Here is a 25,261-nt window from a genome sequence, read left to right on the forward strand (position 1 = left end):
ATTCTTCCAAAAGTTGATTATGTGTCCAATCAATTTGGGTTTAAACCAAATATAGGATGCCAACATGCACGTCGAATTCTTATTTCTTTTTTAATTCAAGCACAAAAAGATGTATCTGAAGTTCGCTTATGTGCGTTAAATATTTCAAACGCTTTTGACTCGGTTTGTCACAGCCAACTATGGTATTCTCTTACCCAGCTTGGAGTGAATTCATCTGTTATATGTGTCCTTCGTTTTTGGTATGCAAATTCATATGTTCGACTTCAGTCAGGAGAGATATTTTTTGGTAATATTCCTATTCGGTCTGGACTTAGGCAAGGAGGGGTTCTGTCACCTTACCTTTTTAATGCTTGTTTATACCCTGTGCTTTCTCGTATTTTTCCGTCGTGTTTTACGGATCTAACTAATTTATCTTATATTGCTTATGCAGAGGATTTATTACTTATTAGCCGTTCAAAATTCACCCTAGCTAAGTCTACCCAGTTTGTTTCTAAGCATTTGGAAAAAATCGGCTTCGTGCTTAATGCTGAAAAATGTGAATATTTAGTTTTCAATGCTAAAAACACAAGTAGTGATTTGAGTTGTAGTTCTTTTTCAGTTAAGCTGGCTCCTGCGTTGCGTTGGCTCGGGATTAGTATCTGCTCTTCTATTTCAGCTATCCGTGCTAGTGCACTTGCAGATATTAAGAATAATCTTAAAGCAGGTTATGCTAAAATTGCCCAAATCATGGCCGACATTCTCGTAAGGCCAGGGCTAAAACTCTATTCAATATATTGCTACCATTCCATTCTTTTTCTATCAGGTTTGCGCCAATTTTTTAATACTAGCGATATGCAGGATATTAGAGTTTTGCATTTCCGTTATTGTAAAAATCTTTTGTATTTGCCTCGTTGGTAAAGAAACCATTATATTATTCGAATGTTTAATGCAACTGATATATTGACGTCATATAATAAGTTGGACTCCAAGTTAAAAGATGAGGCCTGCAAGTGGTTGGGTCCTTTTCATCCTCTTGTGCGATTGTTCTGATTTGCATTTGTAGTTCTTTGTATTGATATTGTTTTGCATGTGTTTGGTTTTGTATGTCTTTACCTTTTATTTTCTTTTGTTGCTCCACTTTTTTATAATTGTTAGTGGGTCAAAAATGAATTATTATTACATATGGTTCATATAGAAAGGATGCTCGAATAAACTTCAGAAAGGGCTCATTTGATTGGAAATTGAAAGTTCTAGTTCACTGTTTAAAAGTCGAAAGAGATCAGAGGGTAACCAGGTCCCCCCCATGCCTTTTTTTCCAAAATGATAGATCAAAATTTTGTGATAGCTATTTGGTTAAAAATAGTTCAAAGATCATATAAAAAAAATCTGGTGTCGACACAAACCCCCAAGGCCCGGGGGCAGGCGTTGTAAGTTATGCCCTGGGGGAATATATGGTTCTTATTGAAGGGATGCTGGTAAAAATTTCAGAGGGCTCATTTGATTGGAAATTCAAAGTTCTAGTTCAGTTTATAGTCAAAAGAGATTGAAGGGCAACTAGCCCCCCCACATGCCCCTTTTTCCCCAAATCAATCCAATAAAAATTTTGAGATAGCCCTCAAGTTAAAAATTGCTCAAAAGTCAGATAACAAAAACTCAGGTATCGCCACAACCCCCCAGGACCCAGGGGCAGGCGTTATAAGTTATACCCTGGGACATACATGTTTTTATGAAAGGAACGCTCGTATAAACTTCAGAGAGAGCTCATTTGATTGGAAATTGAAGGTTCGAGCTCACTTTTTAATTGTCGAAAGGGATCGTATAAACTTCGAAGAGGGTTCATTTGAATGGAAATTTAAAGTTCTCGTTCATTTTTCAAGATTATAAAGAGATCGGAGAGAAACTAGTCCCTGCCCCTCCCATCCCTAAATGCATCAGATGACAATTTTGAGAGACATTTTGTTAAAAATAGTCCAGAGTTCAGATATCAAAAACTCCGATTTCAACACAGCCTCCCAGGGCCCAGGGGTGGGCGCCGTAAGTTATGCCCTGGGGGCATATATGGCTGTCATGGAAGGGATTCTCGTATAAACTTCATTGAGGGCTTATTTGGTTGGAAACTGAAAGTTGTAATTCACTTTTTATGAGTAAAAACTGACCAGAGGGTAGCTAGCCTCCCCCCAAACTCCATTTATTTTTTCCCAGAAGCAGTTCATACAGAAGGGGTCGTCGTATAAACTTCAAAGGGGGCTCATTCGATTGGAAATCGAGAGTTCTAAGACAGTTTTTAAGAGTCAAAGATGATCGAAGGGCAACTAGCCCCCCTCCCAAGCCTTTTTTCTACAAATATATCTAATAGAAAATTTGAGGTAGCCATTGCATCAGATAAAATTCTTATAGAAGGAATGCTTGTATAAACATTAAAGAGGGCTCATTTGATTGGAAATTGAAGGTTCTAGTTCGCTTTTTAAAAATCAAAAGTGATCAATGGGCGGCTACCCCCCCCCCCCCTTTTCCCCCAAATGCATAAGAGAAAAATTTTGAGATAGACTTTTTGTTAGAAATAGTTCAAAGTTCAGATTAAAATACCACCGGTGTCAACACAGCCCAACAAAGCCCAGGAGCAGGCGTTGTAAGCTGTGCCCCAGGGGCATATCAGGTTCTTATTGAAGGAATGCTTGTATAAACATCAAAGAGGGCTCATTTGATTGGTAATTGAAAGTTCTAGTTCACTTTTTACAAGTCAAAAGTGATTGAAGGGGAGCTAGCCTCTTCCCCCAACTCTTTTCCCCCATCTAAATAAGATAAAAAAATTGAGATAGACATTTTGTTAGAAATACTTCAAAGTTCAGATTAAACATCGGAACATCTCAGCCCCACAGAGCACGGGGGCAGGCGTTGTAAGATATACCTTGGAGGTATATGGTTGTTATGAAATGAATGCTCGTGTAAAGTTCAGAGAGGGCTCATTTGATTGGGAAGTAAAAGCTATAGTTCACTTTTCAAGAGTCAAAAGGGATTGGAGGGCAGCTAATCCCCCCCGCGTCCTTTTCCCCCCAAATGCATCAAATAACCATTTTGAGATGGCCATTTTGTTAGTAATAGTTCAAGGGTTAGAAAAAAATCCTGTGTCTAAACATCCCTACAGGGCCCGGGGACAGGTGTTGTAAGTTATGCCCTGGGGGTATATATGGTTCTTATGGAAAGGATGATCGTATAAACTTCAGAGAGGGCTCATTTTTTAGTGAAAGTTGTAGTGAACGTTGTAGTAGTACGTTGTAGAACGTTGTGTAGTCAACTTTCACTTCAGTGAAAGTTGTAGTTTACGTTTAGAGTCAGAAGAGATCGGAGCGCAACTAGCCCCCCCCCCCTCCACGCCCTTTTTCCCCAAATACATCAAATAAAAAATTTAATGCAAATAAAATCAAATAAAAATAGTTCAAACATCAGATATTAAAACTTCTGGGTAATAAAAACCACCCAAGGCCCAGGGACAGGCGTTGTAAGTTATGCCCTGGGGGGACATATGGTTCTTCTAGAAGGATTGATCGTATAAACTTCAGAGAGGGCTCATTTGACTTAAAATTAAAAGTTCTAGTTCACTTTTAGAGTCAAAAGAGATCGAAGGGCAATCAGCCCCCCCCCCCCGTCGCCACGCCCTTATTTCTCAAAACCCATCCAATGAAAATTTCGGGATAGCCATTTTGTTCAAAATCGTTCAAACATTAAATTATAAAAACTTTAAGGTTTGCACAAACCGCCAGAGCCCGGGGCCGTGTGTTTAAAGTTATGCCCCAAGATATGTAACATTTTAATTTTTATGTAAGGAGAGGTCACACAAACTTCAGAAGTGGCTCATTTTATTGGATATTGAAAGTTCTTGTTTCCTTTTAAGGAGCCAAAATGAATCGGGGGGCACCCCCCCCCCCCCACACCCCCCCTGTTTTTTTCAAAATGCGTCCGATCAAAATTTGAGATTGCCAGTTTGTGTGAAGTACTCCAATGATCCGATAACAAAAGCTTCGGGGTCAACATACCCACCCAGAACCCGGGGGAGGGGCCATCACTTATGCTGTGGGGGCATATAAAGTTTTTAATGGAAGAGGTGGTCATATAAACTTTGGAGGGGACTCAAATGACAAGCCCCTTAGTATTAAATATACTTCAGAGGGCTCATTTGATTTAAAATTGAAAGTTCTAGTTCACTTTTATAGAGCCAAAAGAGGTCGAAGGCCAATAAGCCCCCCCCCCCGCCCTCGTTTCCCAAAACCAGCCCAATAAATACATTAAGATAATCATTTTGTTAACAATAGTTCAACCATCAGATATTGATGTATGAATCAATACAAATGTGGAGCATTGACCTATGGCAATCTGTACAGAAAATATTGAAAAAGTAATTAATGAAAAACATTCATGCCAAACCTTATCTTGTTTCAGAATTTTGATAACTTTCAGATAGGTGCGAAATATAAACAATGGAATTAAAAAAAACTGTAAGTTATTTTTCATTATATCTTTGGCTTCTATTTTCATTATTGCATCATTATATTAAATTAATCTTTAACACTATATCAAAAAAATACTTCAATCTGTAATAATAATTATTTGGGAAAACATTCTGTTAGAAGGAATGGAAAAGATTTAATTAAATACTGCAAAGGTATGGGTTTAACCAACCACAGCAGGGGCGTAATTTTCAATGGGACAGGGGAGTATATACCCCATCCAGATCCCAGTTTGCATCCCCAGACCCCAAAGGCCTGCCCCCCCTCCTCCAGCTTAAATTTAGTTTCTTCAAAAATTGTGTCAAAACTAAGACAAGTCGGCGCAATTCAAGCATCCAGAGAAACGAGGCACTTTTCACTAGTATATATTTTCCTTTATGGAGCTATATGGTTCACTTTTTATTTTTCACTGTCATTTTACTTGATTTGGGAAAACTGCTTCCAACTTTGCCCTCACTCAGGATTTTGGCAAAATTACGCGACTGAACAACAATTTTTTTTTTAGCCCCTTGTCCCCAAAGAAAAGTCACTATATCCAGTTTTATACCTCTAAAAAGTACGATTTGTAAAAACTTAACAAGAGAAAATAATGTGTCAAACTTATCAAGGCTAAATGAACCATTTTTAGCAATATAGTATGCTGTATGCTTTAAAGTACTAAAATGTCATCTTACTATAGAAAACTTTTCTATTATTGAAAAGTTTGCTGTCCGTTTGATTGTGTTACTGACTGTATGTTCATAGATATTGGGAAAAAAACTGATGATTACGAAAAAATAAAATCATTTAGAAACAAAAGCATGTATAAACTGTATATACTGTTCAATTAGAGTTACCACTTGATTGAGTTTACATAGGATTATGTATCATTAACAAATTTTGGCTTGAAATTTATAAATTTATTTTAAAAATTTGCTTGTAATACGTCTCATTAAAAGATTTTTTAAATGGGATTCTTTGAGAAATCTACGGGCCATAGGCTCGATTTTACTCCAAAATTGTTCTTTGCAATTTCATAATATTAATATGGTATGGTGACTGCTTTAAAGTACTAAGATGTCATCTTACTATAAAAACATTTTCATTATTGAAAAGTCTGCTGTCCGTTTGATAGTGCTACTGACTGTATGTTCAATTGTTCATAGACATTGAGAAATAAACTGATGATTACCAAAAACAATTCATTTAGAAACAAAAGCATCTACAAACTGTATATACTGCTCTATTAGAACTACAACTTAATTGAGTTTACATAGAATTATGTATCATTAAAAAATTTTGGCTAGAAATTTATAAATTTACTTGAAAATTTTTCTTGTAACACATCTCATTAGTAGTTTTTTAAATGGAATTCTTTAAAAATCTATGGGCCAAAGGCTTGATTTTACTCCAAAATTGTTCTATGCAATTAAATAATTGCAATATATTTCATGATGAGTGTGCTTAGCTGGGGTAATGTCAGGTGACTTGGTGTTGTGGTAAGTTGTCAGTGGTAGTAATAGTCAAGGCTGTCTTCATGGGAAGAATTGAAAGGTTTAAATTTTCCCAATCGAAATGTTTGTCAGACTTGTAAAAACGTGATAAAAATGAATAAAATGCACTTTTGATGTTTTCTCTAATTTTCCATTCTACCCTCCCCCCATAACAAAAAAATACCCCCCTCCACTGAACCAAAATCCTTGATACGGCACTGGTAGTAGTAAGAGTTCCATTTTGTAATTAACACGGGTCATTTTTTTTATTAGTAAGCCTAGTTACCAACTGTACATTTTGAATTAAGACCCGTTATTAGATTTTTTCTTTTTACGTGTGCTGACTGGGATACCATGTGCATTTGGATTTTACGTATTATACTATTTGACCGAAAAATTAAAAAATACTGAGAATGATTAAAAAATACAAATACGACGATGTTGAAAAGAAATAAATGTTATGTTTCTATGACAGAATTTACATCCAGAATTAATTGAAGTAGATGTGGAGGACCTCTTCAAAAATCCTTGGGAAGAGGAAAAGCAAAATGTATCTGTGGGAACAGTAAGTATTTTTTTTTAATAAACTGCACTATTGATGTCTGTGCTTGTCCATATTATGGTAAATGCACAAGTTTCTCTTATTTTTTTGTTGTTAAATGCTAATAGTAAAATTTTGCAGATACTTTGATTGAGTTTGTTCCTATTTTCATTAGAATCTTTATTTTTTGGTTAAAATTGAACATTATTTAGAAAAAGTTAAAACTAAAACTAAAAATATAAAAATACTGCAAGTTATTGGTAACTGAATTTTGACTCCCCTGTAAATATTATTGAGATGTAAATTCTACAATTTCATTAATGAATTATCGTAGCTTATAATTATTTACTAATTTTCATTTTTTTTTTTTTATTGTAAATAGATTTGTTGTTTCGCCTATGAGACAGCAAGAATTTATGAAAGATCCGTTCTATTTTTTTACATCTTAACTATATGATTATATTGTAATATAGATAGAGCATATTGTAATAAAGCTTGAAATTGGTAATAAATACAACATTTTCGACATTATAATCCCCTAAATTACTTCAAGGTATTTAATGGTTTATAATAAAATTTGATGTAAAAATACTAGACACGTAAAATATCATTTGCTTTAAACGAGCTACAGTTTGAATTCTGTTTCATTCATCTTTTGAATTTACAATATTTACTATAATTAAGCTTTATTCGTAAACAAAATAAAAAAAAAAAAATTACGTCATAGCGCAAAAATCTTCTTAGTTATTCGTAAATAACTTTCAAGTCATTTGTTAATACTTTTGGAATATTAATCCAAATATTAAGTTATTGAATTATTTTCATTTATAATTGCATGTCCACGGTTAAGTTGCACTGTAGATTACATTTTAAAAACATTTTCTAAAATAAATCATTCTCTAATCATTCTTTCGAGCAAAAAAATGCATAAACTTAGATTATTAGGTATTAGAAAATCATTTTCATGAATGCTTGGGGCACCTTTGGGTCATATAAATATAAATTAGAAAAAAATATTATGCACGTTTTTTTAAATTGTGAGCCGTGTGTGGAATAAAAATTAGAAACATTAATAAAAAATAAATGGAATGATTTTCAAATATTACTAAATTTATTTATGCACCGTTTTTAGAAAGTTAGAAAAATTCAGTGTAATCCTTTGAGATTAACGATTAGAATGGAGAAGGAATCAATTGCTAAAAAGATCAAGGATTAGACATAATACGGAAAAACAATTGAAGAATATAATTTGAATCAGAGATGAATATAATGTATAATTTTAGATGTTTAAGAATCATGCATCCCTAAATAAAACTTATCTTTGATTCGACTATGGAAAATGTTTCACAAATTAATTTATACTCTAAATTGGATTTTTAATAAATTATCATATTACATTTAAACATTATGCTGATTGGAATACGGTTTAAAACTCGTAGTATGACTAATAAGTAGTCGAAATTTTGATGATTTTAGCGTTAAATGTTACTCAATCAAAATTTTGAATATAACCTATTTGAATTTGTTTTCCTTTCCACTGTCCAAGTCTACTATTAAACTTTAGGGTAAATTAATCCTGAATTGTTAATAGGTTCTTACAGACTTGTACATTATAATAGTTCGCTAATTGCTAATTAGTTTTAAAAGGTAAAAAGGCTGTTCATGTAGCCTATAAGTCAGCATTAAATTATCAAACTTCTTCTAAATATTGTAAACATTCTTGAAATTACAAACCTAAAAATTTGTTAAAGAATTTTCTGAGTATATAATAAAATTGATTAAGAGTACACTCAGTAGGTGAATCAACAATTGATGTTAACGAGCTACTACATGAATTATACATGAACTACATTATACTACATGAACTACAGAATACAAAATGTTTTAGTAAATTTGAGCATAATTCGTAAACAAAATCAAAGCTACACTATAAAAGAATAAAGTTCTTATTATCATCATTGATAAATTGCTTTTGAATCTCATGTTAATGTTTTTAAACAGTAGTCCGACTAAATCGTTCACGAAGTCGTTGTTTAGATCTCAGTGTGATTACATCTAAAATCGGATATCATTTCGTAACAATTGGCTTGGTGACGTAAAATCCTTTTCCACGGTTACCAATAATTAGTAGACTGTGAATTGATTATATCTGTGGAAATTGTTTTTTGAAATCTGTTGAAAACTTAACTAAATGGGGACTTTCGTATACTAATAGAATCCTGAAAAAGTGGTGCATTCAACTATACCATTGCCAGAAAATTAGAACTTTTGAGCATATAATTTAGTAAATAAATTGCTGGGAATAGGATAATTTCGACGTGTCCAATATAAATTACCAATTGCAATTATACTAATGGTTCTTAGTGACGTTCAGTGAGGACGCGGGGAACGGTAACAGACATTTTTTTTAGCAAGCACCGGTGCCAACTCTGAACTTGCCACTCAGGGTTAGGTTGAAGATCCTATTTCCAATCGTGCTGTTTCCCCTCTAAACAAGCTTTAAATCTCTGCCGTTTGTGCCATTATGTCGAAACCTACGAAATATATTTGGCTGGAGTGTAAACTACGCGCCGCTAGTGGCACGGTTCAGAGCAGTCGGTGTCAACTGTGGCTACATCCCAAGTGCGCAGAGATTACAATTGAGGAGAGAAAACTACAGAGTGAGTGGTACTGCTTAGACTGCCAGTCCTCCCTTCTTCTGAATCATCCTTCGAAATCACCGATGTCACCATGCCCCCTACCCCCTGGCACTAAATTACTACGAAGTACCCCCAAGTCTATCCTAAAAGTTACTACCCCAAAGACAGTTTCCAAAAACCAAGCTTCCCAAGCCTTCCCGTGTACTGACTGTTAAAAGTATACCAAACAGCTGGTTTCGATCCAAGAAAAATATGGTACGATGTTAAAAAACCAATCACGTCGTAAAGCGAATAAAGTCTATTTGCAAAAAAAAGTTGACATATTTGCAAATTATATAAAAAAAAGGAAACGATCTACTCCATGAACGTGATTTGGAATTTAAAAAGCTGGGTGAAGAAATCAACTCCCGTAATTCCCGCTATCTTGCTATACAAGATGAACTATCTACCCTCAAAAGCAATCAAGTGACCCTCACCGCAAAAATAATCCAACTTGAATATAATGCAAAAAACAGTGAAACAATTACTCCCACATTTAACGAGCAAATATCAGTTTTCAGCAACTCTAGCGATGACAATGCTAAATCAAATTTTTTACCGCCAAGTGCTGACCCACTTTTAAACCTTTGCCCTGAGGACATTCCTGTAGCTGTGCCAATATTTATTGCGGACCGAAATGAAACGGATGCTAGTGTGACGTCGCTGTCTGCTAATACCTGATGTTAATATGGCAACGGACCAAACTGAACGGAATGACACGAATGCTTCAGTGAGTGCCGAGTTTTTTATTAAATTTCTAGCAGATGATGAAGTGTGTATTGTTTTTGAGAAAATTACTAAAGTGAAAAAGAAAGAAAACCTGAGAAAAAACGGAAAATAAAACGTAATATGTAAATATTTTAATGGGGGGGTTTGTAAGTTACGTAGAAAGTGCAAATTTTTACATATATGTCGTGATTTTATAGCAGGTATTTGCAGGATTGTCAAGTGTAGTTTCGACCATGTTGACCTCTGTTCCTTTTTAACGTGTATTGACAAATCGTGCAATTTCGCACATGCATCGGTAATAGTGGAGGTTGACATTACGTTTCAACTTTTTTTAGGGCGACGCAAAAAACAACCACGATCCCCACCCCTTTCCTCCTCTAGTCCAGTACCATTCTACCGCCAGTCGCGCCCCAAAGCATCGGTAATGGTAGGGGGTGGCCTTACATTCGAACCTTTTTTAGGGCGACGCAGAAAGCAACCGCGACCCCCACCCCTCCTTTCCAGTACCATTCTACCGCCAGTCGCAATGGACATTCTACCGCCCATTTCGAATCGCACCTGGTGTTCTCCACCTCCCTTTACTCCACCCCTGTCCCCAGCTATGCAGTATTTTTCCCAGTCCCCTCTCCTCTCCTTTTAAATTACCCGAACCGTACCCAGTGTCAGCTTTTAGCGTTCCGGTTAAAAACAGATTTTCAGTTTTTCAGTCAACACAAGTGTCGTCACCGGTTGTAAATGGCCCCCCTGCTGATACTCCTACTTCATGTCCGACTCTTAAATATGAAACTAAGCGTAATAAAACAAGATATATAGAAAAAGATGTAAATAATGACCGCTATCAATTTCCGTCATTGTTTACTCTAAATGCTGACAGTCTAAATCAAGATCAGATAGCCGAGCTGGAAGGTTGCGCTGATGTGTGAAAACCATCAATAATTGCTGTCACGGAAGTGCACCGGCAAAATAGTGATCATCTAAAAATTAATAAGTTTACCGAGTTTATTAAGCTACGAACCGATGACCACTCCCTTGAAAAAAAAGGTGGTGGTGTAATGTTGATGGTTCGGGATGAGCATGCACCTCAAAAAATTAATGTACCACACTTGAATGAGTATGATGAGATTTTATGGGTCCTCGTTCGGCCCAAACGACTCCCAGGAAGTGTTGCTAATATAGCTATTTGCGCTGTTTACTCTTCACCGAGTCAACACGCTTCTCAGAAAAAAGATTTTATAAATAAGCTTTCTTTAAGCTTAGATTACGTTACAACAAAATACCCTAACGTTGGCATTTGTTTAACTGGTGATAAAAATGATCTAAAACTAGATTTTTTTCTTAAAAATAACAAACTAAAACAAGTAGTTTCGTTTCCCACGACAAAAGGAGGAACTTCACTTGATGTTTTATGTTCAAATCTTTCTGAATATTACCAGAACCCCCAAGAGCTCCTACCTCTTGGCGGAAGCTACCAGTTTATGTTGCATTGGAACCCCCTTCCTTCGTATAAAATTAAATACGTTATTGAAAATTTTCATATAGACCTCTAAATGATAATGGTCTATTTAAGTTCGGTTCATGGATTTCAGAAGAGAACTGGGAAGAAGTATACTCCTCGGATTCTCCAGATGAAAAGCATCGATTCTTCAAAACAAAATCCGAACCAAGTATGAAGAATGTTTTCCCTAGAAAACCGCCAAACGCTGCAACTCTGATAGGCCGTACATAACTTACGAAATAAAGTGTTTAATTCGACAAAAAATTGAACTACGAAAAACCGAAAAAGAGAAAGAAGCAAACAAACTACGTAATAGGATTCGAAAAATGACAAGAGAGGCTGCCGTTTCATATTATAATTCAAATTTGAACACCTTCTCCAAAGCAAAACTTCAGCATGGTACAAAGAAATAAAAAAACTTTCTGGCAAAGGTGCTAATAGTCTAAGCTTTGGTCTGGATCAAAGTGATAAAGACACAGCTGACCAGTTAAATAAACATTTAGCAAAAATTGTACAGTCGCTCCCTTCTTTGTCTGAACAGATGGGAGATCTCCCGTCAACAACATCGATAGACGCACTGGCGGAAATCAGTGAAAAGGAAGTTTTTATTAAAATAAAGAAGCTGAAACGAACAAGTATAACCCCTATTGATGTTCCTGTGGAATTACTTAAAGCTTTCCCTGATAAGATTGCTCACCCTTTGACTAATATTTTTAACTCGATTTCAACTACTCATGAATACCCGTCCATTTGGAAAACTGGGTACATTACTCCTATTCCGAAAAAAGGACTTGATCTGGATTTTGATGGAGTAAGATCGATAACTTTAGCACAAACTTTTAGCAAAATTTACGAACCTTTTTTAACAAAATGGTTAAAAATTCAAATTTAACCACTAATTGATCCAAAGCAATTTGGCAATATGTCAAAGACGTCCACGACACATTACCTGATTCGTCTGCTTGATTTTATTTTCAAACATGTGGATGAACCAGGTAGATGGCTTAACCTTATAACAATCGATTTTAAAAAAAGTTTTGATTTAATACAGCATGATATGTTAATTCAAAAGCTACTTGTAGAATTTTCTGTAAATCCTAATTTAGTTTCAGTTATTCGAAGTTTTTTATCTAACCGATTTCAAAGAGTAAAGTATAAAAGTTTTTTCAGATCCTCAGCCGGTTTTTTGTTCCTCAAGGGACTATTTTAGGCCCAATTTTATTCCTAGTCATTATCAACAACATTGCCAGTGACATGGCAAGTATATGGAAGCACTTCGATGACTTAAGCACAGTAGAAATATGTGACAAAGGTGACTCCAGCAGAGCTGCGGCAATCATCGAAAAAGTGAGACACGAGTTGGCGTCTTCACTGATTACCGTGAATGAAAAAAAGAGTAACATTTTAACATTTTATTTTTTGAAGAATTTTAACCCTACTTTTGATCTCCCTGCCCCTGAACAACAAATTGTAAATAAAACTAAATTACTAGGAATAACCATTACTTCTGATCTAAAGTGGGAAGCGCTCACTACAGAGTTGGTGAAGAGAGGTAACGCTAGCTTACAAATGTTAAAATTAATGAAAAAATTTCGCGTTCCACCAACCCATCTTTTAAGAATTTACTACACTTTCATTAAACCGCTTTTGGATTATGCTGCTCCAGTGTGGCATTTCGGCTTAACTCTGGAACAATCTAATCGCATCGAAAGAATCCAGAAATGGGCTCTTGTTATAATTTCCCGTGGACCTGAAATTCCGTATTCTGAACTATTAGTTAAATTTGAGTTGGTTTCGCTGGAGCAAAAGAGGCTGAAGCTGAGTATGAATTTCGGCAAAAAATGTCTTGATAATAATAAATACCATGATATCCTTCCCTCAGATTTTATCCCTAAACGACCACCAACGGTTGTCGCGGGACCAGTCCCGAAGCTGACAAAAATAAAAGCCAAACATTTGCGGTACGATAGAACGTTTGTTCTCAGTTTCGTGAACGAGTACAATGTTATCCTCTAAAAAGTAGCATCTTTATTTATGTTTATTTGTGTATTTTTATGTATTCATATGATGTATCTTTATGACACATTGACCTAGGATATGTATTTATGACGCTCTAAAATGTAGCATCTTTATTTATGTTTATTTGTGTACTTTTATGTATTAATATGATGTATCTTTATGACACATTGACCTATGATATTTATTTATGACGCAAACCGTAATTTGGCAATTGCTATGAAAGTGGTTTTAGAATAAAATGATTTGATTTGAATGTTTCTGATCTATAATTGTTTGTCCACAGTAAATTTATATATTTATCCCAGATTCGAATATCAAATATACTTTAAGGGCCGATTTATATTGGGCATGGAACACATGAAAATTTATCGCATCTCATTTCTACATTATAGTACTCAAGCAAATATATTAAAACCTTTCGAGTAAAAGTTGCGAGTAAAAAATCAACACCTCCTGACCAAAATTGTAACTCCTGCCTTGATCCTCCAAATATTTTATTGCCCCTCCCTCCTCCATTTCTAAAACTGTTGAAACAAAAATGCAGTTTTCTTTGTATTCTCAGTAAAATTATATTTTTCGGCTATTTTCATTGAAAAGATTGAGATATTGCAAAATACAGTCCCCACCCAACTTATAATTTTTGTGAATTTATGCCACTGCTTCCTGACTTATTATACCGTAATTGTGACAGGTTTTGTTTTCAATTTGTGAATCCTTAATGGATTAAATAATATAAATTTTTTATTTACAAATATATTAAACGAAATTCTTGAATAAATACAAAAAATCACTGTACTGTTTTTATATTTTTCTGTTTTAATATTTTTCCAGGTTACTGAAACAATAACCTCGGCGCAATTTCAGGGAACATTGTACGCCTCTGTTTTTGAGGATAATTCTTTATCAGATTTCACGGAAAAATGGAGGAAAACGCAACCAAAGATGTGTTCTTTCGTATTAACGTAAATTTTCTTGGATAATTTATTAAATCACTATGGCTTATCAGCTACAGAGATATATTAGCTGTTGGTTGAAAATCAGATATGCTTTAAATTTAGAAAATTCACTATTCAATTCCAAAATTCTTGCCTGACTATTCTTTAAAGTAAAATGTGAATGTTTTATTTCTGTTAGCTTACTGCTTTTACTTCTCTGAACCTGTATTTAGTTTTGCGTTTATGTTTTAATAAACATAACCAACCATTGTGGTATTAATCATTTTCAATGTCTTGGTTACGCTTTAGGGGTAAGGGTAAAAGGGATAAAACTATAGGAAAATCCTCCCCCAGGAAAATATCCCTTCGTTGAAAATGACTACTCCCCCCCCCCCAAAAAAAAAATACCTAGAACTACAGAACTACTGAAATTAGTTAAAAGGGAGAGACGAAGGGAGGGGGAGGTAGACGTATGAAACAAAGAAAAGAGAGGATATAATAAATGGAAATTAAAATCAAATAGTGAAGAAAAACCGAGGATATAGTCAAACAGTAGCAAAATATAAAGACGAAAAACAAGTAAATATTTTGACAAGGACCTCCGCCAACTCGTCCTCAGTGCTCTATAAGAAAAAAAATGTAACCTTTTGAAGTGAACTCTACAAGATGAGAAAAGATATTGAATCCAAAAACAACCAGAACTAAATGAAAGACAATTTACCAATAGGATAAGTATTCTTTGTTTTGCAATAGATTTCGTCTGTCTGCAACCTCGATTTTCATTAGATATGCGGACAGGTTGTCTTAAATTAGACTGGGCGAAAACATTAATTGAGTCTTTAAATATTAAGTCTCTATTTATAGTAAAATTTCCGTTTATATATATTTTTTATCTCAAATACCCGTTTAAAAGATTGCAGTAGGCTATTTACCACTTCCAAGATATGGAGGGCCAAAGCAGAATCAAAGTCATTTTTATTTTAAATATCAGGGACTTCTCTATTGAAATTTTGTGTTCATATAATTTTTTTCCCAATTGGTGATGGTTCTTCCCAATGTAAAATTTCCCACATGAACAGGGGACTCTGTAGACACCACTACCCAGTTTAGGGTTAGTTTTATCTTTTGTCGATTTGGAAGCACGTTCAACTTTTTGTTCAGTTTTGAAATAAACAGAGAGATTATGTTGTTTTTTTTATTAAGAAATACAGACTCTAATTAAAATTTTTGATTTGGTGCCTAAAATATCAAAGCGATCTTTTACATTTTATCTACGATAAATAAGATATTTTTTATTATCAATCAAATACATTTAAAAAAATCCATGTAAAGATGATATTAATTTTTATGTCATCTGTTCTATTTTTAAATATTTATTGATAAATTTTTTTCAATTTTTTCAACAGTACTCTGTTTAATGCTTTGTCGTTTTCTTTAAAAGATAATGTTTGAAAAGAAAATAATCAATACCAATATATTTACTAATGCCATTATTATTATTTACAATTTCATTCAACTGAAAATCACCTGAGGCCACTACATCTGCGTAATGTTCATTTCCCTCTAAGTCAATTCAAGGATTTGTTTTTTACTCCCTCCGAAGAAATACTCATGTTTGTTAGATATATGTATTGAATTTGTTTGATATATATATTGAAGGATTACAGCTTTTCGACCAAAGAAAGAGAAAAAATAATGATTTAGGCTATTCAAATAGGCACAAGTTAATTTAAAAGACAATCACTGCTGGTTTCTAGAAATTAAGTAGATGAGATACAGCTATAGATCTTTGAGTATGTGAGGTAACACCTTCATTCGAATTTGAAAAAATATTAAGAGTATTAAAGTTAATATTAATTGGAAATGCAGTAAGAGTTTACATTAAGTCGACTAAACGTACAAGCTGGCTGTAATCTTAATATAATTAGTTTATAGCCTAACGTAATAAAAATTTTATTAGTTGCAAAATGTAAAAAGAGAAAAAATAATTCAAGCAGAATTTAACCGCTTAAAAAATTCAAGCAAAACATAGAATAATTTTAGAAAGCAAAAAATACTAAGTAAAAGAAAGCAATACAAAACTAAACTATATCTTAAAACTTACTAGCAGAAATAGCCAATAACAAAACCCTTAAAAATAGCCAAAACTGATTACGTTACTCCATGGCAAAAATTTGACATAAAACGGAAAACTTTAATAATAAATAAAGACGGTTGCAACTGGAGAATCGAATTCGATTATGCTGTACTCAAGCTAACAGCCACCCTAACAAAGGCGAGCAAAACGCAAAAAAGCACTGATTTAAAAACAAGATTAAATATTCATATCAACTCAACAATGGAACATTGAAAAATTAACAAAAATTCACTTCATATATTTTTCCCAGATTAGAAGTTATCAAAAAACCGCAGACAGAGGCCAAACGAATGCAAGCTATTTAGCTTGCCAAAAAAATTGTTTTCTATCTCTTAGGAAAATAAAATCATAATTAAAACTAGAATAAAATTTGCAACCATTACATCGTAAAAACAACATTTCTAGAAAAATATCGCGCAAAAATTTGATTTAAAAAGCTCAGAGAATCAAACGGAAAATACAGTGCTTTTAGAACACTAAATAAACACTTTTGGACAGAGAAACTTAAATACTTTAAACAAAAGTACAGGTTGGGGCAACAGACAACTCACGCTTTAAACATGGAGGGACATTGGGAACATAAGAAAAACATAAGGAACGTTTTTGTTTTAAAACTTAAACATAACACAAAACCTTTTTGTTTAAAAATTTATTTTACCTGTAGCCAGGCAAGAGTGAAGTAAAAGAAATTGAACGGAGTCAGCTAGGCTTAAATATACGAGCATATCAAACTAATCGAACAATATTTTTGCATTAAATTAGTACAAATAAGCAGCATCTTATGATAGAGAAATACCAAGTGGCCAAAGTTGTAACCGTGGCCGTGATTAAATCGAAAACACGGAAGTTAGGCTTCAGGTAGCATCAAAAATTATGCTCTTCACTTTGGACGTCGGTTTTGGAAAACTGACTAGTACGGCATAAACAATTTTAAAAGGCAAATAAATAGCTCAAATGACACAACTTAAAGTTGAAATTTAAGGCAGGAGTACTAAAATATTTGATTTAATTGTTGTGCAGAGGTTCATAAAAGTCCTTTCAGCATTAGCCATATGACAAGCGGGCCTGGAAATATTAAATTGAGCAACCAAACGTAGACCATGGAAAACAGATCTCCAAGCACAGGCACAATTCATTGGTAGAACTATGACGGGTAAAAAGTCAAACAGCTAAACTTGAAGACTTATCAAATCTAAGCTGTACGCTGAGCCTTGTCAAATAAAGACATAAAAGCTAGAAGAAAAAAAAGAAATGACAGCCAAAATACTTTATTAAATTATATTAGTTGTCACAAATTTTAAGAAAATTGAAAACCTTAGAAGTTTGTATAAAGACATTGCCAGAGAGAAAGCTGAAAGTAATTTCTGACAAGTGTGTTTAATATAGAACAAAAGAAAAAGTTGGAATAAAGATAAAAAAAAATGTGAATAATACATGTATATAAACGCATACAGAATAATAAATGTATATAGTCGAAAATAATTTTATTCATAAAATATATAGTTATAAATGTATTGTGCTAACCTTTAATAACTTTGGAATTTTTATTGTTAAAAATTACAAATGAATATATTTTAATAGCAAAGGCGAATTGTAAGAACTGTTGCTACGCCCTTAAATAAAGGCTATTCTCAGTTCCTGTTGTGATCTTAAAATATATTTGCTAGAGCATATATTTTTTTTTATATATAAATAGCGGATACAATATTTACCTCAGTAAAATCACCAACTATCATGATCCCTGTGCAAAATGGTGCAGGGTTTGAAAACACCGTCAAGCCCCAAGAAAGTGTATTACGTCAATTTAGTCTGTTAGAATCTGCTGTAGGTCACATTGAAACGCACAGGGTAGTTTTTAATCCCCCGAGGAGAGCTTAACTGACGGAGGTATTATTTTAATCGACCCTGTTGAAACTCTCCATACATACATCAGAAAAATTTGAGCACTTATTGAGACTAAGATCCAGAACTGGGGCGGAAGAGATGGTATTAAAGCTTCAATTAGTCAATAAGTATGTTTGCAAAAAGGAAAGTCAGGTGATATTTTTCATTTTAATTTTCAACCGGGAATCAGACATTTTACCCTGGCTTAAATAATTTTGAAGATAATTTATTCAATTGGGTCAATAAATTAATATCCACTTTGGGTACATTTAATCAGAAGGGTAGTGGTTCCACTATTTTATTCATAGAGCAACTGGATCTGAAGCTCAGTAAATTGATAAAACAATTTTCTTCAAGAGGGGCGGGTGGAAACCAACGAATAAAATTTCATCCAGATTTGTCGGCTACAGGGGGAGTTCAAGGTTTAAGATTTGACGCAGGTTTGAAATGTTTTAAATATTCATTTTTAGCTGCAGTTCATAGACCTCTTGCAGCAAAAGCTACCATGAAAAACTGGATGAATTTGCACGTAATGGTGGAGAGAATTTCCCAAAAGTTAATTTTGATTGTTTGGAGAGCAAGTATCCGGTGTCCTTAAAAGAAATAAACTATGTTTGAAAAAGAAAATAAAAATCTTGGGTTGGGAGTAGTGGTTCTTCAATATGATACGGAATTTGTGGATGGAGGGAAGAAACAAAATAAAAAAGTAGTTTTGTATTCAGTCAGGACACCGGCAGTAGATAATATAAAAAAATTTGGTTTCGATCATATATGAACCTGCCAAACATATAAATTCATATGGTCATTTTTTTCCCATTACTGCAGTTAGTAAATTGTTATCTCAGGGAGTTTAAAAAGGGGAACGTCATTACTGTCCCATGTGTCTTTCCCCATTTCGAACTGAGAAAACACTCGATGACCATATGAAATATTGCAAAATTCACAAAATTGCAAAAATCAAAGGGTAGAAATACCGGCAGCAGACAAAGCCATTTTACAATTTAAAAACTTTCAAAATTTCCTATTACAGAGTGATAAGGTTGCTTTGGATTGTGAAGCAAGACTGCTTGATGTATCTGACTCATCAAAACCAAACATAGTGAAAGAATATAAACTTGTAGCCGTGTCGTATGAGAGAGACCCAAACAACAAAAAAATGAAACTGGTTGAGTTTTTGAGACTATGGGAGAGAAAGGTAACACGGAAAAAGCACTTGTAGCACTAATCAAAACAGCGAATAAGTCTATATCAAGATTGCGTCATACCAACTATCCCATGTCACTAACAGATGAGGAAGAATGTGCTCTAGAAGTAAGATCAATTTGTTGGGTTTGCAGGGGTGCTCCTGCCGAGAACGATAAAGTACGAGATTAAATTCATCTTATTGATGCTAATTCCACAGGAGAAGTAACTTTCGGGGGTGGGATCACAATAATTACCATATAAAAATTAAACAATAACTCTTTCTTCCGGCTTTTAAACACAATTCCAAATATGATCTGAAGTTTGTGCTACCATCAATGGCACAACTTCAAAGAAATGGAGTTATAGATGATGCATGGGTGGAAGACAGCTTTTGCTACAAATCATACCTAAATCATCAGAAAATTGCTTGTTTTGGAATTTATGTGGAAATATGTTGGAGTCGGTGTTGAGTAAACGAATTAAATTCGCTCTTTAGATTCCTTCAGCTTTTTTCCAAAATCTTTGAGCGAACTGATTAAAGTACAGAAGAACGATGACGGCTGCAATGCTTTCCCTCTTCTCAAACAAAAATTTCGAAATGCTTTACATGATCTGTTAACGGTCAAAGGAGTTTAAGCTTATGATCATTTTAATTCCATGTCGAGATTTGCTGAGGAGAAAATTCCCTCAATTGAATCTTTTTACGACAGTCTGCACGATCGTAGGTGCATCCCTGATCAATACAACTTTGCCAAAAAGGTGTGGGCAGAGGGAGGGTGTAAAAATGGATTTGACTACTGCAAATTTTATTTGTCAAGTGATGTGCTAACTCTGTTGGATATTGTATATAAAAATATAGACCAAATTTACAAGGAATTTAATCTTGATCTAGGGTATTATTTTCCCAGTCTACATATGCTAATGGACCACTTCCTAAAAATTAGTTGGGAAAAGATTGAACTAATCACCGACATTGATCAACACTTGTTTATCGAGAGATCAATGAGGGGTGGCTACGTTTTTCATGGGAATCGTATTTCGGAAACTGATCCAACTGGAAAGAAGGCGAGGGAAAAGTCGGATGCAGTTTTCCTTGATATGAATTCCCTATACCCCTCGGCTATGTCTCATTATGCTCTACCTTGCAGTGACTATAAGTGGCTCAATGACTTTTTTGCCTACAATTTTCCCAACATTGCCAGTGTTGAGGAGAAAGGGCCGGTGGGATGGTTTTTTGAAATTGATGGGGAGATACCAGTTTAGCTTCATGATACAGTAAAAGATTTTGTTTTTCCATGCATTAATAGACCTGTGTCTAGGGACTCTTTGAGTCCTCCCAATAGATCTTTGGTGGAGGACGAGAGAAAGCATTGGTCACCTTCAAAACAAAAACTTATTGCTGATCTTCTGCCGAAAAAAATATTGTAGTACACCACTTGGCATTAGAATGGATGTGCAACAATGGTTTCAAAGTCACAAAGATCCATTGAGCCCTCCAATTTAGTCAAAAACCTTATTTGAAAGTTATTGTTGACACGTTTGTCAGGAAACGTTCCGAAGCGAAAACAAAGGTCGAAAAAGAAATCTATAAACTCATTTTAAATTCGGTCTTTGGTAAAAGGTGCGAAAGTGTTGGCAGTAGGAGTCGTTGCGACGTTGTAACCGATCCCAACCAATGTGCTCGAATTATTGCCGATCCCAATTACACTTCCTTTACAATCATTGCTCCAGACATGGTACTATTGAATAGAAAAAAAGAAACATAGTATTGAATAAAAATATTGTAGCAGGCAGTGGCATCTTGGAAATTTCAAAAAAGCTCATGTTGGAATTCTACTACAACGTGGCTAGGATACAATTGCCGGGGAAGGAACAAGTAGAGGTCTGCTACGGGGATACAGATTCTCGACTGTTAAAAGTCAAAACAGAAAACCTACTTGACGATTTGGCTAACGGTGAAATCATCAGTTCTCGGATGGACTATACAAACTGAAATGGAGAAGTCTATCCGGAACTAGTCAAACGTCAAGCTCCAAACAAACTTTTATTTTTAAAATCAGAAACAGGAAGTGACATGATTTCTCGGGGTATGTTTGTAATTCCGAAGGTGTACTTTATACTGACCAACAACGAGGAAATCAAAAACGTTGCAAGGGAGTGCCCACGCACTTTGTGGAAAACAATTTTGACATGGACGTCTATAGGAATTGTATTGTTGAAAATACAATTCCACGAGCAAAACTTTTGGCAATTCGCTCGTTAAAATATAAAAATTTTACTGTAAATGTTGAAAGAATTGTCATGAGTACCATTTCTGACAAGGTTTATGTTTGTAGAGATACTGTAAGTACCCTTCCCCTTGGGCACTACTTAACATCCGACCGAGACGAGTGTGTTCGTCATAGGGAAAGTCTCGGTGTGAGTAAACTTATTTAAAAATTCCTAAAACCTTGGGGGGGCTAGCAGCCGACATCCAGGGGGCCTTCGGCCACCCGCTGTCGGGTAGGGGCCTCCGGCTACCCATCGCGGGGGGGACTGGTATTATCTTTTAATGATTTAGAACAGATTTTTTTGTTCCCCAGTGTTGTATTATTAAAAGTTTTTTTCTATATATATATATATATATATATATATATATATATATATATATATATATATATATATATATATATATATATATATATATATATATATATATATATATATATATATATATATATATATATATATATATATATATATATATATATGTGTGTGTGTGTGTGTACATATATTTACTAGTTTTTGTTGCACAATGGAAAAAAAATTGTTGTATTTATATTTCTAATGTTTTTATTTTATGTATTGACTATTTAATATAGTAAACACTTTGATTTTACTTCAGTTCTTGTTGTTCATTGAATATAGTTAGATACAAATAGCAGAGAGAAAAAAGAGAAACATAGATTATGTATCAGTTTATAACACCTTTCAGAGCTTTTTTCTGTGGGTCATAAATGAGTGGGAAAACAATACTTTTGATAAAATAATTCAGAACCGAGGTGAAATGTTGACAGCAGGAAATCATGAAACTACCATAAAGAATATATACTATTGCTATAGTGTTTGGCAACAATCATGTGATAGAATAAGGACTATTGAACCTAAAATTAAATTTATCAAGGGATTGGATGTTGTGTTCAATTCAATTGAACCAAATTCTTGGCTTATTATTGACAATTTAGCCGAATCAATAAAGCAATGGTCTGAGGAAATGATCCAATTGTTCACAGTACGTTCCCATCACAGTTTATAAAATTAGCAGTATGATCATTCCCTATCTCACCCATTATGAAAACCCGGACCGAGGTGCAAGTGCTCCAAAGAACGTAAAAACATAAGCGGCATTAGATCTTTTCAAGTGTAGACAAGTCAGATTTCTTTTGAACGCGAAACTTGGCATCAACGTTGAAACACCAATTTTGAAGAAACTAATTTTAAATTAATTTATTCCAATACATACATCAAAATCGGTAATTAATAGTGAAATTTTATTATTAGATGTTTTTAGGAATTAAAAATAGGTTTCGAAGTCTCAAGTTGGTTTCAAAGGCATTTTGAAAAGTTTCTGCCAAAAAACGTGTTCCAGGGTAATTGGACTGCTGATGAAAGATCAAATGAGAGAAGCTGTTTGTACGCGCCAATATAAATATATATATATATATATATATATATATATATATATATATATATATATATATATATATATATATATATATATATATATATATATATATATATATATATATATATATGTATATATATGAAAAGCTCCTATTATAGAATAAGCTCCTGATTCTATAATAGGAGCTATGAAAAGCTCCTATTATAGAATATATATATATATATATATATATTATATATATATATATATATATATATATATATATATATATATATATATATATATATATATATATATATATATATATATATATATATATATATATATATATATATATATATATATATATATATATATATATATATATATATATATATATATATATATATACTGTATATATACAAACTGGAAGAATATTCTATAATAGGAGCTTTTCTAACGTAAAGCCCCGTAAAATTTTGGATATGCCACTAAAATGTGTGATGTCCTTCAATTTTCTGAAAATTTCCTAAGAATTTTACGAAAAAAACTTCTTAACAGACGTTTGGTATTTACTTGGATAGGGCTATTGTGGCAACTTTTACTACAGCAACCAATAATTAGAACCCAAGTCCTAAAATTGGTCTCAATCAGGAACTCTTATCGCTATCTAAATTCACAAAGTGCAAAGATTTTCAAACACAGGTTTTTATTGTTTAAAGTTCAGGAAAGGTCTGCCCATTTCATACGAAAACAATGATTGAAAACAAAAGTAGTCTTATCTATAAAATAACTATCATAGAAAATAAACATCACAAAGTTAAAAAAAAAATGATAAACCATCCAGTGGTGGATCACGACGGGGGGGGGCGAGGGGTGCCCCCCTATAGTAGTCTAAAGTAGCGTAATTTACCTAATTAACGCAAGTTTGCATTAATTAAACTTGCTCCTAACGTAAGTTTATCGGATCAACCTTTTTACCTTCCCCCCTTAAAAACTCCTGGATCCACCCCTGAAACCATCACACCTATTCCACCAGTTATTAGAAGAAAAAAATTCCTTATTTTCACCAATTTCATCAACCCCCCGCCCCCTTTTTCTTATAAAATACTACATAGGCCAATCAGTTGTTCCCTAATGCTATCACAGGCCCTAATGCTAACAAGTACACCTAAATCCAATTACAAAAGCAGCAGCAGCAATGATTCAACATTAGCCAGTAGAAAAAGGCATCTTTCTCTGACAACAGCCAACACCTCTGTTAGTATACAAAACGGTAGCGGTGGACGAGGTGGTGGTAGTACACATTTATATACAAAATGGATGAAACTCAAAAACGTATTTATACAAATGTTGGTGAGATGGGGAGTCTTATTGCTCCCAGTACACTTGCTCAAGTCTCCAATGTTCAACAGAGTGAAGCAAAAGAATATCTTCAAAATGAACCTAGCTACACGCTTCATCGAAATCGCAGTTTCGCACTAATCAATATCGGAAAACTAAGGTATTCTACCTTCTACAAATCATGCAAGCTGATCTTATGACTTTGGATGAATGGTAACGCCAAAACAACAAACCATACAAGCACATTCTATTTGCAATCAGTATTTTTAGTCACAACTACTATGCCATTCCACTGAAATCTAATCGCGGAGAGGAGAGTGCAATTGCTCTAGAAACAATATTTGATCGAGATTCCTATAAAAAAATTCAAACGGATCGAGCAAGTGAATTGGTCAATCCACATGTGAAGAAAATTCTACTAAAATATGATACACAGTTATATCATATTCACAGTCCAGTCAAGACTGCATTGGCTGAACGATTGATTAGAACCGTTCATATTCTCATTTCTAGATATTGTACACTCAAAAACACTGCTGTCTTTATTCATGATTTGGATAAAATTATGCAAGGTTACAATCAACGTCCTCATCGTTCCCTTTCCAATCTTAGTCCTTTTGAAACTCATCACAATGATAACAATACACTTGACATATTTGTCAAACAATATCCTTCTAACAATGAAAATGGAATAAAAAGCAAATTGACAGTGGGT

General features: G+C 34.0%; 1 long non-coding RNA gene across 2 annotated transcripts in view; it reads right to left on the reverse strand.

Annotated features, from left to right (window-relative positions):
- The window catches only part of LOC148943161 (uncharacterized), a 78,088-nt gene that overhangs the window by 12,328 nt on the left and 40,499 nt on the right, over positions 1-25,261 (reverse strand). Inside the window, exon 3 of one of the 2 annotated variants that reach the window (XR_016143091.1) lies at positions 16,338-17,723. The exons of the other annotated variant lie outside the window; for it this stretch is intronic. This is a non-coding gene — a long non-coding RNA (uncharacterized LOC148943161). Of the gene's footprint in view, positions 1-16,337; positions 17,724-25,261 lie in introns of those variants that run through there. 2 annotated transcript variants of the gene reach the window in all.

Source organism: Artemia sp. Qi Xiang Cuo, chromosome 16 (genome assembly GCF_049724085.1).
Source record: "Artemia sp. Qi Xiang Cuo chromosome 16, ASM4972408v1, whole genome shotgun sequence".
NCBI classification, from domain to species: domain Eukaryota; kingdom Metazoa; phylum Arthropoda; class Branchiopoda; order Anostraca; family Artemiidae; genus Artemia; species Artemia sp. Qi Xiang Cuo.